The 18,132-nt window shown below is 34.4% G+C and overlaps 1 pseudogene; it reads left to right on the forward strand.

Moving 5' to 3' along the window:
* The first annotated feature begins 551 nt into the window (after nucleotides 1–551).
* On the forward strand, nucleotides 552–14,106 carry LOC100806998 (AMP deaminase-like; annotated as a pseudogene).
* The last annotated feature ends 4,026 nt before the right edge of the window (nucleotides 14,107–18,132 follow it).

Below are 18,132 nucleotides of genomic sequence, written 5' to 3' on the forward strand. Positions count from 1 at the left end.
CGGCTGCTACGAGCTATTATTGTGTCTCAAGCTTAAGGTTATTAAAATTTTGGTTTAATGTCATTTTTGATCCATTATGTTTCGTAGTTGTTTCACTTTGATATATTAAGTTTTAAAAGTTTCATTTTGATCCTTTATGTTTTCGAAAATCATTTTTTCTATTTTTCGTTAGAAATGTTAATGTTTTGTTAACTTTTAAATTTTAAAAAAGGACTAAAATGATACATATTCCGAGATGGAGTATCTCATAGAATGAATCACAAGTTATAATGATGTTTATCTTTTATTTATAGTAGATTGTGATTAATTATTATAATTTGAATAAATTTGTAATGATTAATACGACGTTACAATGTTTATCTTGATAAACTTGTAGAATATTTAGTTTAGATAATTTTTATTGTGACATAAATTATGATTGTTAAATCAATATTATAGTTATTATTATGTTTGTTAATCAATAATTTTTTTAATGATTATTATAATGTCATAATTGTAATAATTATGTTTGGATAAACATAATCACGTTGACAATTAAGTTTGTGACAAATTTATCCTTCTATCATGTAAACTATTTTATTAACCATAACAAACACATAAATTTATTATGTTTTTTGTTCTTTAAAGACTAAATTTAAAATTTTAATCTTTTGAGTGGAACAAATTTGTCAACAAATTATAGATACACGCACGAAAATAATCATCTACCAAAAAGAACAAAACCCATGTTTCTCACTTCCCTCTTTGGCTTCTTCTCTTCAGTCTTCAGAGTGTAAGTGTGACACATGGACTCACGCCAATTCAAAAACTCAAAAGTTAAACATTCAAACTCGAAACGCTTTGAGAATCATCATCATTACTGATCACTTCCTCCAATGGATCCCTCCTCTTCGCTCCCTCCCTCTCTTCACCTCGCCATTGCCGCGCTGCTCGGCGCTTCCTTCATGGCCCTCTCTGCCTTCTACATCCACCGCCACACCGTCGACCACGTCCTCCACCGCCTCGTCGAACTCCGCCGCAAACCTCTCGCCACCTCCGACGACGAAGACGACGACGGAGAAGCGGAAACAGACGCCGATCTGAGAAACTATCTCGGAGCCTTGTCGAGGTCCGTCGACGACAGCTCGAACGTGCTTCGGAGCTACAGGATTTCGTCTTCCATGCCGAACGTGGTCTCCGCCACGGACTGGTTCGGAGAGGACGCTAAGACTTCGTCGCTGGAAAATCTCCAATTCGTTCCGTCGGGGCTTCCGTCTCTTCGAACTGGTTCCAAGAATGGTGCGAATATGAAATTCTCTTTGTACATTTTTTGTTCAGTTTAGTTTAGTTCAGTTTTGTTTTTCTTTTATTTTTATTAAAATGTTAGTTTTTTTTTTTTTAGTTTAATTAGCATGCATTCATCCAAACATTAAAATAATGCCACGTATGGTAAGATTGTTGACTTTTGTGATGATTACTTTAAAATCATTTTTCTAAATTCGTTGCCAATGTAATATACTGATAGTGTATGAATATTAAGCTGTTTTTTCCCTTTTTTTTTTTTTGGTTTGCTTATGTAGTATTTATGTGATTTGGTTTGTGTAGGAGAGAGTGCTCAGATTTCTTCGTGTTCATATAAGAGGATAAGTTCTGTTGGCAGAATTATGACCCTGAGATCACCGGGGCGTACCACGTCTGAAAGTGCTGAGGATTCTGATGAGGAGGAAACACAGTTTGCTGATGACAATCGAATTCCTTTCTCAAATACTTACGTGAGAATAATGATTTCATATTTGTTGCAATGCTGAATTCTGTTTAAAACTTTGTTGATTAAACTATGGCCTGTTTGTTGATTGTTATTCAGGGGGCAAGTTGTGAAACATGCTTTTGTGTTTTCAATATTTTTAGTAACCAACTTACCATTATACCAGGATTCAAATAAAGGGATATTATTTAACTTTGGTCATGGTTCAGGATTCATGGGAACTAAACTTGAGAGGCTTCTTTTTTAGTTTGATAATTTGGAAAGTAGATAGTATTGGTGCATGATCAAAAATCTTTTGGCTTCCTAATCCTTGCTTATTTTTGGTGTATGATTATTCGTTGTACAGTTATTTCTATCCTTGTATTTTAGTGATTCATGAAGTTGCAGGGACTAAATTCAAATGTCTGCAATTTGCCCGCTATTCCATTCAGAGTTGAGGATGCAAACAATGAAAAAAATCAGATGTATAGAGAGGCTTCAAAGGAAGTGAAAGCTGGTGCCGATATGAATGGTCATGGAATAACAGATTCAACTTCAGTACATGTAGCTGGGGATGACCTTGTGTTTGTCAATAATGTCTTGTCTGCAAGAAATACTGTGAATGGTACTTTCACATCGCTATCACAATCGTTACTGTAATTCTGATTGCTTCCTATATTCTTTCATGCTAATAAATAATTTTAGTATTATACCTGCATGATATGTTACCTATTTTTATCCTCTTTTTGCTATCTAGTATCTACATTTAACTCTGATTGCTCCCAGTCTCTCCCCCCCTCCCCCCCTTTGTTTTACCTATATCAAACAATATAATTAATCTTTTGGTTTATTGTATGCCTTGCATAATATGAAGCAAGATTGCAAAGCTAGTATTTAATGCATCTTGTCTTACTCTACAAAATATGTTCAGAGACAACAAATATAGAAGAGGAGGAAGTATACAAAATGATTCGAGAATGCTTAGATTTGCGTAAGAAATATGTTTACAAGGATGTTCCATGGAAGACTGAACCTGTGGAAACTAACTCTGACCCGTATCATTTTGAACCTGTTGAAGCAACAGCGGTAAGTTTGCTGCTTCTGTGTTATTACTTATTTAGTAGTCACTCAGAAATTTTCTGCTACATGTGGAATCTGCTTGAGTTATTAACAGTCAATTTTGTTCTGAATTGTTCTGTTGATATTGTTATATTGCTCTGAAGTGTTTGGTTGATATTGTTATAACTGACTTTTGATGTTGCAAACAGCACCACTTTAGGATGGAAGATGGAGTCATACATGTTTTTGCAAGTAAAACTGGTAAGCCCGGAGTGTTAACAACATGACTATGCAATGATTTCACAGCAATTTTGTTCAGTATTGAGTTTGTTGAAGATATAAGAACTGAGTTTTTTGTGAAAATGTTCACAGACACTGATGAGCTCTTCCCTGTTGCAAGCTCAACGAGATTTTTCACCGATATGCATTACATTCTAAAAGTTATGTCTATTGGGAATGTACGCACTTCATGCTACCACAGACTATGATTTCTTGAGGAAGTATGTTTTGTTTTCACAAACTTCTGTTTATATGGTCTCTTTGTGCTTGCCTGTGGCATTTGTTTATAACATGCATCTGATCATTATACAGAAATTCCGTCTTCATCTGTTACTAAATGCAGATAGGGAGTTTCTGGCTCAGAAGGGTGCACCACACCGGGATTTTTACAATATCAGGAAAGTTGATACTCATATTCATCATTCTGCTTGCATGAATCAGAAGCATCTTGTGTGCTTCATCAAGTCCAAATTAAAAAGAAGAATCTGATGAGGTGAAAATATACTTTGGGATTCTAATTAATCTTTTTAATGCGACTGTAATGTTGTTGGCTGTTTTCCCCTTACTTTTTGCCTTTTTATTTTCCAGATTACTACTTCTTAATTTTTCTTGAGTATTAACCTATGTTAGCAGGTTGTTATCTTTAGAGATGGAAAGTATATGATGCTTAAGGAGGTTTTTGAGAGTTTGGATTTGACTGGGTATGCATTATTGTTCTCTAATTTTTTTTTCATCTTACTATTTGGAAAATGAGACCTGACTTCTGAATATATTTGTGTGCTTGTCAGTCATCACCTTTTCTAATTAATGGAAATTATGATGCAGATATGATTTGAATGTTGATTTGTTGGACGTCCATGCAGATAATAGCACATTCCATAGATTTGACAAATTCAACCTTATGTATAATCCTTGTGGACAGAGCAGACTAAGAGAAATATTTTTAAAGCAGGATAATCTTATCCAGGGTTGGTTTCAGAAGAATGTTCCCTATTATTTACTTCTATTTCATGAATTCCAACTGAATATTAGAAGTGTTAGTTTATGCTTCTTGAATTCGTAATAGCTTACAGCCACCAAAATTTACGGGAAGGTTTCTGGCTGAAGTAAGAAAGGAAGTTTTGACAGATCTTGAAGCAAGCAAATATCAGGTTATTTTTCCATGATATATATATATATATATATATATATATATATATATATATATATATATATATATATATATATATATTTTTTTTTTTTTTTTTTATTTACATTTAGATATTTCATATCTTGATTCATTTATATAAAACTACGTACCCCATTGCCCAGAGACTCTTCGCTATGCGAAGGTATGGGGGAGGGATGTTGTACGCAGCCTTACCCTTGCATATGCAAAGAGACTGTTTCCGGATTCGAACCCATGACCAACAAGTCACCAAGGCACAACTTTACAAATAAAAATAAAATGTTCAGATGGCTGAGTACAGGATCTCTGTTTATGGAAGAAAACAGAGTGAGTGGGGTCAGCTGGCTAGTTGGTTTGTTAACAATGCTCTTTATAGTAAGAATGCCGTATGGCTAATCCAGGTAGTGTAATTCATCTTCTAGTTTTTGATCCAGCTTCTATCAGTTTGGTTAACACTAACTTCCTGTGAGTTTATGGCAAAAGTTGTTTCCATTATGACATTAACCTCCCTTTTCCGAGTTAATTCTTAAAGGATTACAACTTGAGTGGGTCTTCCTTATCTGTGAGTTTAGGACCATTTCATTGTTTAGCCTAATGGTACAATGTTATAAGATAATCTTGACAAATGTCATTGGAACATTGATCAAAATCACTTCCTACTTAATATGAGGTTTCTAACATTTGTGCGCTATACTGACCATGCTATATACTCAACTTTCTTTTCCTCCCAATTATAAGATTAACCTATGCATGTCAATATCTCCTCATGAAGTGCACAGTAGTCCTATTACACAATTGCTGAAATATATGATGTTTAATTGCATCAGCAGCAACCATATCATTATTGCAAATTTGTTGTCCTTTTGCCTTCTCTCTTTTGTCATATAATTTTTTTACCTTTATGGAGAGGTCTTCCATCTCAACTTCTTCTATGTTACCTTTTATATATTGTGCAGTGATTGTTGGCACTAAGAAAGCACTGCTTGTTGTCAACAGCGTTATCACCTGATTGTCTACATCTGTTCCTGCTTCATGGCTTGAGAAGTGTTTGGGGGTGCCGAGTGGGATTAACATTTAGGTTAACAACTAACCTAGTCTCCCAAACCACCCCTACAAAAAAAATTTAAAAATAAACACAAAAAGGGGAAGTTAGTTAACATTATTTGTGTCTTTGGAACTACATGCGAGAAAGTTCACATTTATATGTATATAATGGATAATGTAATGCAATTTACTTTACAAGTTGATGAATTTAGTTTAATTGGGTCATGAGAATCAATCACCATTAATTGGAATTTTATGCATACTCCATTTGACTTATATAATATTCCTTATTTGTTAGAATTTATTTAGAATTTTGTTTGGTGTTTTGATTGCTTTCCTTGGTGTCGTCTTTTAATTTGGAATTAATATTCTGTTCGTTGACTTTGATCTTGTTTTGTGAACTTGTATTGGCGCAGTTACCACGGTTATACAATGTGTACAAGAATATGGGAATTGTTACCTCCTTTCAGAATATTCTGGATAATGTGTTTATTCCTCTATTTGAAGTCGCTGTGGATCCTAATTCTCATCCTCAATTACATTTGTTTTTGAAGCAGGTTAGTCAATTTTTTTCTCTTTTTTTTTTGTGTGTGAACACATACCCCTATTTTTGTGTGCTTGTATATGTATTTCCTGGTGTAGCTGTTATATTGTGCCAACAGTAAACAAGGCTTTAAAACACTCCTTTTGGGTTATGTAAGAAACAAAAATTTGTTTTTAAAGCCTTACACAGTTCAGTAATGCAGAAAATTAGGCATGCTATCAAAAGGAAGAAATGATATAAGAAAAACTGTGAGCGAGGCAGGATCCAAATCTTTTGAGGAGTTTTATCGAGATCTTGAGACAAAGAATGAAGAACGTAAGATATATAATCTTGCCAAACATAGGGGAAGAAAATCAAGAGATTTGAACTAAGTAAGATGTATCAAGGATGAAGAAGGAAAATTTTTCATTCTAGATCAAGATATCAAAGAAAGATAGGACATTGGAGAACTCTTTTTTTAAGCATTTCAATGATGAACATATGTCGACTTGTACTATTTAAGGATTAGAAATAAAAAAAAATGGCTTATTATCGTAAAATTCAAGTTGGAAATGGAGAGGTAAAAGCAGCCTTTAAGAGGATGAATAATAGTGAAGTTGTTGGTCTTGATGGTATTCCTATTGAAGTTTGGAAATTTGTAGGTGAATAGGGTATCATTTGCCCTGCCAAGTCATTTAATGAGTTTTGAGATCTAAAAAATTGATAGATGAGTGGAGGAGCACTTTGGTTCCTATAAATAAGAACTATGGATTTATAAAGAATTGTTCTAGCTACAAAGGGATAAAAACCTATGAGTCATATATGGGAAAAAGTGATTGTGTTTATATTAAGAGGAGATTAGGATTGCAAAAAATCAATTTCGATACATGCCAAGAAGGTCTACAATCAATGTTATTTATATTCCACAGGAGTTGATGGAAAGGTTCAAATGATATAGTTTTGATTGAGAAACAAGGGAAAGGGTTAACTCCAAACTTGAGCTTTGGAGACAGACATTGAAATCAAACGGTTTTCACTTGAATAGGAGTAAGATAGAGTATATGCATTGCAAGTTTATCAAGAAAGAAGCAAGAGGAAAATGACTTGGAGTTGGAAGTAAAAATTAGAGGATATGTCACACCTCACACCATAGGTTTTTATGTTTAAATATTTGGAATTATATTACAAATGATAGCAAAATTAATGAAGATGCCACAATAGGACATAAGCTAGGGGTGAAAATGGAGAAAGACATTGGGGATTATTTATGACTGCAAAATACCTATCAAGCTTAAAGCAAAGTTTTATCATACATCTATATGACTAACTATACTCTATGGTACTGAATGTTAAGCTTTGAAGGGATATCTAGAGAAAGAGTTAGAGTAGTAGAAATGAGTATATTTAGATAGATTTGTGGCTGCACAAGAAAGGACAAGATACAAAATGATTGTGTACAGGGAGACATTAATGTGACACCTATAGAGGAAAAGATGACAAAAAAAAATGGTTAAGATGCTTTGGGCACATGCAAAGGCCATTAGAGACACTGGTAAGGAAAGTAAATTTTATGGTTTTTAACCCTCTGAAAAAGGTAGAGGGAGGCCAAGAAGGACATTAGAGGAAATTAATAGAAGTATTTCATGGTGAATAATATTCTTGAGAATTGGTTTTTAACCAAGCCCAATGAAATGTGATCCATGTAACCAACCTCATCTAGAGAGATAAGGCTATTATTATTGTTTATTTTTAAGGTTTTTATTCTGTTTTTAGAAGTTTTTCCTCTGTTGTAGGATCTGATCTTCATCTATACAATTCCAAGTTCTATCAGTTTGTTTTGCAATGCTGCTCTTTTGCTCATGTTGTAAATTCCTAATATTCAATTAAATTATCATTGAACCAACCCCATATTTGTCAAATCAAACTGATTCTCTGCTTTTGTTGGAAGTATTTTAAAGAACTCAATGCACTGCTTTATGGTAACAAAGGGATGCATCTACTGTACATAGATTTCTGTATCACAGTCAATGAAGCACCGACACCGGACACAACACGGACACGGACACGACTATATATATATAAATAAAATAAAATTACATAAAATTAAATATGAGCGATATGCATAAAAGATCTAAATTGAAAATCAAGATTTATATATTCATCATCATCTCAAAAGAACTTTTCCTATGATAATGAGTCACAAAAAATACTAAGAGACCTCATTATACAATTTGTACACTTTGTTTCTTTACAAAAAAAAATTATAAAGCAAGATGATGAATTAACAACTTTAAATCTTCAAGAATTCCACAAACTAGCAATCATCATTGAAAAAGATACCCTCTAACTCTGGTTCATCTAAAGACAAACTAACAATTTCAAGAATACCACAATCATCAAGTGATCCAAAATCATCTCCAGCTACATCCCACATTTTAGTTTCCTCTTGATGATATTGTGGAGTATTCCTTGAGAGAAATCGTAGGTTGCTATGAACAAACACTAAATCTTCAGCTCTATGTGGTGTCATCTTGTTTCTCTTTAAAGAATGAATAAATGAATATGTACTCCAATTCCTTTCACAACATGAAGATGAAAAAGGTTGTGCAAGTAGCTTAAGGGCAACCTTTTGAAGTATTGGAGCATTAATGTCATGAATTAGCCACCAAGCTTTTGGATCCATTTGACCTCTATCATTTAAAGAATCAAGATCATCAAAACCTTCTCTTCCATCTGAGAAGTTGGAAAACTCAATATTCACTTTCCTCTTTACATCCACATCAAGAAAGAACCTCTTGAAGCATTTTAATCTTTCACGAGTGAGTTCCATGTCTTGATGTGGAGGAACTCGATTAGAATCTTCACTTAGTCATTCATGACTATAATATCTACAATTAAAAAGAAATATATACATGATTAAAATTTATGTAATTCTAAAAAAAATGTAAGTAAAAGAGTATAGAGTTAATTACCTAGGATTTAAGGAATGAGCTAAACAATGGAAATGAGTGCTACTCTTAGTCCAACGGTCAATTAATATGGAGTGCACTACCTCATAAAAGGTTGATCCTTCACTCTCCTCCTTTCTCTCATATTGATATATGGCATTCTTTACCTTTTCAATCATTGAATCCCACATCTCATATACTAGATGGAGAGATGAAGCTTCTGTATCCGTTCTTCTAAGAACATCATAGATAGGGCTAGTGAAAGAAAGAATATAATCAACCTTATCCCACCATTTATCATCCAACAAAGTATCTTTCACAAATTTAGCCTTTGCAAAATCATCTTCCTTATAAGAAGACCATTGGTCACTAATGACCATCTCTTGGAGTTCTTTCTTCAATTGCTTAAATCTCTTGAGCATTACAATAGTGGAGGCAAATCTTGTTGGAGCAATGGATAGAAATTTCAATGAATTGAATGAATTGAAAATTAATAGTCTCATAGAGTGACTTATGACAAAGTTTTTCACAAACATTGCATCATCTACAATTTGGGTGATCCAAGAACATTCTTCATAAGCAACATTGTTTTTTTTTGTATTCTTGGCTGCACATATGTTCTTCAAAGCAAGATTTAATGTATGGACAACACATGGAGTCCAATAGATGGAAGGAAACTCAACCTCAATTATTAAACCTGCTGCTTTACAAACGGCTGCATTATTCATCACTATTTGCACAACATTTGAGTGCCCAACCTCCATAATTACCTGCCTCATATGTTTGGCAATGAAATCCTTGTCTTGGATCTCATTTGAACAATCGATGGCCTTTAAAAACATAGGTCCACTCTCCGTGACAGCCATGAAATTAATAAGAGATCTTCTTTGCGGGTCACTCCATCCATCACTAACAATGCTCACACCCTTCTGGCTCCATGCATTTTTAATTGGTTGTAACAAATTCTCCACATGTCTTCTCTCATTTTGAAGTAATGTTGTCCTTAATTTATTATAACCTGGAGGTTGGTAACCACTGATCTGATTGTTGGCAGCATAGGCAAATGCCTTCTTATAATGAGGATTTCTTGCTAAATGAAAAGGCAGCCCCGAAAAGTAAAACATCCTAGCAATTTCATGATCAAGTGTCTCTCTAGCTTGCAAATTAAAGACATTTTATACAGTTGATGTCTTTCTCTTTTTTGGATCAACACCAAGAGTATTTGTATCCATTTGGTGTTGAGTAGAAACCGGAGGCAATGACACAAATTTTGTTTTTGACCTCTCCACCCTCAATGTAGCCTCATTGTCTATCTTCTTCAAATCTATAAGTTTGACAATTGTTACCTTTTGACAAACTCTAACTCCCTTTCCTGTCATCTTCAACAAGTGTGCCCTCACTCTAGTGAAAGACCCATTAAAGATAAAATCACAAATATTGCATTTTATCTCATAATTTCCACCACCACCTACACTTGTAACATAGGTCCATAAAGGTTTGGTATCATCATCTTGTTCTTTAGCTTGACTAGGACTAGAAGCACTCATCTCTACAACAATTTAAAAAGATAAAAAATGAATGTAAACAATTTCTAAGTAAAAAACAAACAACAAAAAGCAATTTCTAATCAATGTTGTTCTTGTTTTACTGGCCATGTGGTAGCTTAATTTTATTCAAAACAGGACTATTCAAAATAATTTTAGTTTTTGTAAATTATTTGTTTTATTTTTTATTTTTTAAACAATTTAGATACCGTTTTTAGCAAATAATTTTTTTAAGAATAAATAGGAAAATAAAGAAACATTCAAATTCATAGACATGTGTGAAATGTTTATGAATTGAAACATTCAAAATTTTGAATTTACAAAAAAAAGTTAATGTAAAGGTGATCTATTACAATTTTTCCCTCTGCAATATGTATGTTGTTATTTCTTTAATTCCTTAGCAAATAGTTTTTTTAAGAATAAATAGAAAAATAAAGAAAATTACAAGAAAGGTAATTTTTTAATGGCATCTGCAAAAGAATGTTGCCACAAGATTTACAATAAAATAAAGAAAAAAATTGTTTTTTATATTTTTTAACAACACAAAGAAAGAGAAAGAACCAACGGATAAAATAAAGAAGCAGTCAACAGATAACAAAGAAAGAAAGAGAAATTTGTTTTTCACAATAAAATAAAGAATAAATGGTGTTGGGGTACATGCAACAGCCAACGGATAACTATTAACATCACAAAGAAAAAGCCAACGGATAAGAACACAAATAGAGAAAGAGAGAGAATGTGTAAAAAGTTTAAAGACATTTGAACAAAGTGGAAACACACTAAACACGGACAAATCAGAGGCGAGGGACCCAAGGCACATCAACCCTTCAAAGGCAGCGAGAAAAACTAGAGAAGAAATAGGGAGCAAGGGCCTACCTGCGCGGGGAAGGAAACGAACGCGGCACTTTGCAGCAATGGAGACGCTTGCGGGAACAACAAGGAGAAGACGTAGAAGAGTTGTTCTTTTGGTAAGCATTTTTAAATAAATAATAAAAATACCTAAGGCTTGTTGGGCCGTGTCGCGTGTGTCTACTTGGTGGGCCGTGTCCAATCGCGTGTGTCCTATTGTTCAACCATGTCCAGTGACGGCGGAGGCAACGGACACCGCATCGCACCGGAGTCGTATCCGCATGCGTGTCTGGTGCGAGTCCGACGCGGGACACGCCAATGATGTGCCGCGTCCGTGCTTCTTAGATCACAGTTCATAATTGTAAGGTTTTTTCGGTAGTAGAGAATGAAGTTGAGGTTTGAGATGCATTCTGATAGGGACTTGGGTATTATGGGGTTCTCAAATCCCACAACGGGTAGTATAGGTCTATGGGATGCTCAGTGGAGTATTTAGGTGCTTGATTCACCCCCTTAATAGCTATCTTTTAAGGGTGGGTTCCCTAGGTACTTGGGTGCTTATCATATTCACAATCAAATTTGTTTCTGATGATGTGTCAATTTTGATTGTTGTTGATTATTAAAACTGGCGAATGAAGGATGATGAACAAATAAAGCAACTTTTTTCTTTCTGGAGTTTCTTTTCGAATGTATTAGTGTAATATGTTGAGCTTCTTCTGCTTACAGGTGGTGGGATTTGATCTTGTAGATGATGAAAGTAAACCCGAAAGGCGTCCAACTAAGCACATGCCTACTCCATCTGAGTGGACAAATGAATTCAATCCAGCATACTCTTATTACCTTTATTACTACTATGCTAACTTGTATACACTCAACAAGGTTTATACTATTTCTCTCTTTATAGAGCTTAAGAGTTTAACAACTGACCATTGCCTTTTTTATTCCCTTTCAATTCTAAGGCCAATTATACCTCACTCTTTTTTGTTTAGTTTGAGGTTGGCCGGGTTTTGTTTCTTTTTTTGGTGGTGTGTGAAGTTGAGGTCTTCAAGTTCAAGCACATCAATGAAAACAAAAAAGAAACAGGAAAAGATGGAGCAAATATAGATTTACCAAAGAATTCCTGGTTATCAACAACATTAATATCTCACTGATGGTTTCAGCTGCGTGAATCTAAAGGAATGACCACAATAAAGTTGCGGCCTCACTGTGGAGAGGTTATTTTCTATATTCTAGCAGTATAGTTTAATTCTTTATGTTCAATTTGATAGTTATGATCAAAGTACTTGTTCAGGCAGGTGATAGTGATCATTTGGCTGCTGCCTTCCTCCTATGCCATAACATTTCTCATGGGATTAATCTGCATAAAACTCCAGTTTTGCAGTACTTGTATTATCTTGCACAGGTTAGCCATCAGGAATATTCTTTTGGTCAACCTAGTTATTCTATTGAACAATACAGATTTTGCTGCTATTCTGAGTTTAGGTCCACTGTAATGTAGTGGGAAATTTAAGTTGAAATCCTATTCTTTACCAATACTTTGATTATTTTATCTTTATACTGATAATTTTTGACAATATATTAATATCATTCTGTTATAGTACCTCTGGTACTCATTAATGAATATATTATATTTTGGCTGATAAAAAAAATAAAAAAATTCTGTTTTCACTTTAGGTTGGATTAGCTATGTCACCACTTAGCAATAATTCTCTTTTCTTGAACTATAAACGCAATCCATTACCAATGTTTTTCCAGCTAGGTCTAAATGTGTCTCTCTCTACCGATGATCCTTTGCAAATTCATTTGACAAAAGAGCCACTGCTCGAAGAATATAATGTTGCAGCAAAGGTCTAGTTTCTGCCAAACTCTTAGCCTCCTAAAATATAAGTTTTAAATATAAGTTGGTTAAGTATTCTGTTTTGTCTTTACTAGGGATCATATATTTTACTTAAACATGTGCATTGCAGGTATGGAAGCTCTCTGCATGTGACCTGTGTGAGATAGCTAGAAATTCTGTCTACCAATCTGGATTTTCACACCAAGCAAAGGTAAATTAGATGACAATGTAGGAATTATATGTTTTTGCCCATCTGCACCAAGGCTCTGTAAAGATATGCACATTCTTAAAACTTGTAAGCACAGCGGGAGAACTTAAATTGAGTTTGTTGGTGCAAGCTAGCCTAAAAACCTAAGCATAATATGGGCAATCAATTTTGTAGGTGTTAGGTTTGATATTCTTTTAGTATATCAGTTAAAGTGACTTCACATAGTCTTCTCTAAGTTCTTGTCTTATTTAGGAATGTATTTTCTGTTTACATTTTTTTTTGTTTTTTCCCATGCTTTCAGTCACACTGGCTTGGGGATAAATATTTGTTGAGAGGTTCCGAAGGAATTGATATTCACAAGACAAATGTTCCCAATTTGAGGATTTCTTTCCGATATGAGGTGAAAAAACTTAAGACAAATCATATATAAGTGCAGTTTAATTTGTATTGATTCTTTCATGATAACCATTCTTGCATTTATTCTTTCTTACTTACGATTGTTGGTGTTTATGCTGGTCAAGCTGTCTTTCCTGAAGATTTAGACCCATGAAGCAAGTCTAGTGAAATTCATCATTCATCCCATGATAACGCTAACGTCGGTACTGTGGTCAATTTTCTTTTGTGCAGCAGCAGCTTTGATAGTAAGAAGTTATCGTAACCTTGAAGTAACCCTCGGTTGTTTCTTAACATAATCACAAACTCTAAAATGACATGCTATCTTAACACACTTGGTTACTATTAGTATTTGCCCCTATTTGTACCATATAATAAATTATGTACGGAAGCGCTGGCATTTGTAGTTGTCTTTTTAGGTGGTAGGAAGTAGGGACGCTTATGCTAGCCTAGTTATTTATTAGAAGTAAATTAGCAGTTTGTATAATAAAATTTGCTCTTCATGAATATACAGAATGAAAGATCATCTTGAAACTACTTTATTTAATTTCGCGTGTCTATTTGATGCTAAAGGAAGCCGCCACTCTACTGTCCATTAATGTCATTTTCATTAGGGAGAAGCAAACGAGTTTGCGTAAGATATATATTTTTGTTGACAGACACCGTTAGTTAAAAACCTTCAATTTTACCTCAATGATTGGTAAAAGTGGTCAAGGATCTAGAAAATACACAATTTCTAGGAGTACGAGGTTAATCTTGAAGCTACTAAAATTTCCTTTGGTGAGAATTTTTTGGGAAAGATCTTTAGGCGTTTAGGGGTTGGCTTTAATATATAAAGTTTAAAATATATTTTATTTATTCTTTTATATATGACTCCCTCAAAATTATAGCTATATGTTGCCTTGAAAGAGAGATAAAAAGAAGTATGAATAAAATGAGTAAATTACACGAATCTTCTGAAATTTGCCTTTGTAACATCTAGTATTTCTGTTTTACAACTCTATATAAAACCTCTTAAACCGACCCCTCCTTCATAGGCGTAAATCATTATACAACCCCTCTTAGACGTAAATCGTTACATCAACTTCCCTCTTACGGACTCAAAATAATGTAAAAAAAAGTAGAGGAATATCAAGTATAATAAGAATAAATTTTTGAAGGAGTCCAGTGCATGTAAAATATTTATCATTACAAAAGTCAAAACAGGGTTTTACACTTGTTTAAGTCGCTTCTCTCCTTTTTTCTTTTTATTCCTTTCTTTTATTTTATTGTGTGCTATAGTCTTCACATACGTGTGTCTATGTTGTAACAATGACGTTGTTTCCAGAAATAGGCATTCTGGTTATGTGAAGTCGGTAAGTTATTGATTGACGTGATTAATTGGTCCAGTTTTTTAAGTATTAAATTTAGGTCTCACGTAACTGTATGTCTGTATTTATTGTTTGATACCATTTTTAACTGCTTTAATTTTTTCATATGATAGAAAATTTTAGTGACAAAATCATTCTCTTCTCTAATAATATTTTTTTCCCGCTCTGAAAGTATGTACATTTTTTAAATAAAAGAATATGCCCCATCAACTGACACTTGATTCAATTCGTGTGGTGTAACAGCTAACAGATTTGATTTAGCTGGCTTATTTTTTCTGTTGGTGAGCGCACATATGCTAGACTAAAAACTGTTTTAAGTTTTTCTTTTGACAAATTAAAGTGTTAAGTTAAACACCGTTCTTTATTGTCATTATCGGTCCGTATTTATTACTTAAATTTTGTGCCCACAAATAATATATTCTCTTTGCATAATCATATGTAGATCGATACGTAGGTGCAAGGTTTAGAATTCAATTATTCTCGAACATATTATTCGAGTTTCACTAGTCAAAAGTTTGATTAAATTTGTTTATTTTAATAAATAGATAATATATCATGCTTTGATTATACAATGGTTAATCAATTCAGTTAGCCTATATACTTGCACTATTTTTAAGTTTTGATTCTTATATGCTAAAACTACATGTCTTAGCTTAGTCGCTAGTCGCTACAAGGGCAATTATAAGTTCGTGTTAGTCCTTCCATCGAATTTCTTTTAACTCTAGGAACGTTTTTGAATTGGATATGTCAAAATAATAGATAAATAACAGTCTCATAAGGAACTAAATCGAAATCTAAAGTAGACAGTTTGTGGCACCCACTCTGTATAGGTCCGATTTGCATAGATAGTACGTAAGTGGGTCGGGGATGATGCGAACCTGACTAGGGGCGGATCGCTTGATACAGTCTGTAGAGTTTTTGGTTGACGCCACTTCCAGTGAAGGAAGATAAGTTAGGGTAGACGCCACTTTCGGTGAAGGAAGATAAGTCAGGGTAGACGCCACAAGGATTACCTTGATAAGTCTGATAATTGGTTCAACAAGGAACCTAGAGAGAAACTCTTCCCCAATTTTATGAAATGCCAAAAGTTTCTTTATTCAAAACAAAAACCCATACTTATAGTGTAGCTGAACAAAAAGATAAAAATAGACATGAGCCTTCTAAACAGTTTGGGCCAAAATTACAATAAAAATAAATTATAACTAAAAACTTATTTAACTTGGGCCTTCAAATTAGTTTGGGCCTTCAGCAACAATTAATAGTCTTGATAGTGTCTCTGCCTCTGAGCCTTCATCCTTCTCCACTTGGGCCTTCATCCTTCTCCACTCGGGGGCTTTGTCCTTCTCCACTTGGGCCTTCGTCCTTCTCCACTTGGGCCTTTAGCCTGTATTTGGCCAGTTTCATGATTCTCATCATTTGATGATGTGAATCTGACTAGGAATGGATCACTTGATACAGGCTACGAAGATTTGGATGACGCCACTTCCAGTGAAGGAAGATAAGTCAGGGTAGACGCCACTTCCGGTGAAGGAGGATAAGTCAGGGTAGACGCCACTTCCGGTGAAGGAAGATAAGTCTGGACAGACGCCACAAGGATTACCTTGATAAGTCTGATAATTGGTTCAACAAGGAACCCAGAGAGAAACTCTCACCAAATTTTATCAAATGCCAAAAGTTTTTTTATTCAAAACAAAAACCCATACTTATAGTGTAGCTGAACAAAAAGATAAAAATAGACATGGGCCTTCTAAACAGTTTGGGCCAAAATTACAATAAAAATAAATTATAACTAAAAACTTATTTAACTTGGGCCTTCAAATTAGTTTGGGCCTTCAGCAACAATTAATAGTCTTGATAGTGTCTCTGCCTCTAGGCCTTCATCCTTCTCCACTCGGGGGCTTTGTCCTTCTCCACTTGGGCCTTCGTCCTTCTCCACTTGGGCCTTTAGCCTATATTTGGCCAGTTTCATGATTCTCATCATTCCCTCCTTCTTGGAAAACATTTGTCCTCAAATGTCCAGGATCATCACTTGGTTCAAGTACCACTTCCTTCCTTTTCTTGTTGGCTTGCTTGGCATAGTTTTCATTCTTCTTTGCAATTTGCACCTTCACTTGGTCATACAATCTTTTCACATACTCAACTTTGGCATGTGCATCCTTACGTTGAGTCTCTTGGGGATTGCTTTTGTAAGTTGGCCTATTAGGCAATGAAGCTCCGAGGAGGAGATCAACTTGATGTTCTATGCCTCTTGAAGGTGGTAGTCCATGAGGAATCTCCTTAGGAAAGACATTTTTAAATTCCTGCAATAATGGTTGAACACTAGGAGAAATAGAAATAGTAAACTCATTAGAATTATCAGTAGAAATTTTACTGTCTTTGCAATACTGTAGATTGAGTGGTTCATGAGCAGGTAACACTTTCCTCACTTCACTCGCCTCTGCAAAATAATTAAATTTTCTCTCATGTGTATCACTCTTTTCCTCGGGTGTATCACTCTTCTTTTTCATATTCCTTTGTGGTGTCTCACTATTTTCTTTCTCTTGTTCTCTCTTTTCTTTCATTCTGATTTGGTCATCACACACTTCTCTAGGGGATAGAGGTTTAAGAGTAAATGAGGAAGATTTGGCTATTCGTCTGTAGGGCTTTTCTTTGTTACGGTTCAACAAACGTTGCATTTGTGTAGTCCACGCGTCCTGAAATAAGCGTTGAGATTCGTCCAGTTGATGATATACACCACCATTGTCACCAGCTCTTGTCATGATTAAGGAACAAAGAATTTTGCAGTAAATTAAAAAAAAAATTCAGGACCTCACCACACTCTACTCACATGTTTCACTCTTTGATGGTAGTTCACTCGTGTTTGATGCTCTCAATATAGGCTTTTGTGTGATGTTTTCACTCTTGCCTTTTACCACTCACTCCGTCTTAAGTTCCTGGATGGATCGAATTAGTCACACAAGGTAATATAAAATAAAAGGAAAGACAATATAATTATCAGAGTAACAGATTTGATTTGGGATAACAACTTGGACTTGATTTGGATAGCAGATTGGATTTGATTTGGATAACAGATTAGATTTGGATAACAAATCTGATTTGGATAAAAAATTTTGATTTGATTTGATTTGGATAATAGATCAGATTTGGATAACAAATTAGATTTAATTTGGATAACAGATATGATAACAAA

The sequence above is a fragment of the Glycine max genome, chromosome 18 (assembly GCF_000004515.6).
Source record: "Glycine max cultivar Williams 82 chromosome 18, Glycine_max_v4.0, whole genome shotgun sequence".
Taxonomy (NCBI): Eukaryota; Viridiplantae; Streptophyta; class Magnoliopsida; order Fabales; family Fabaceae; genus Glycine; species Glycine max.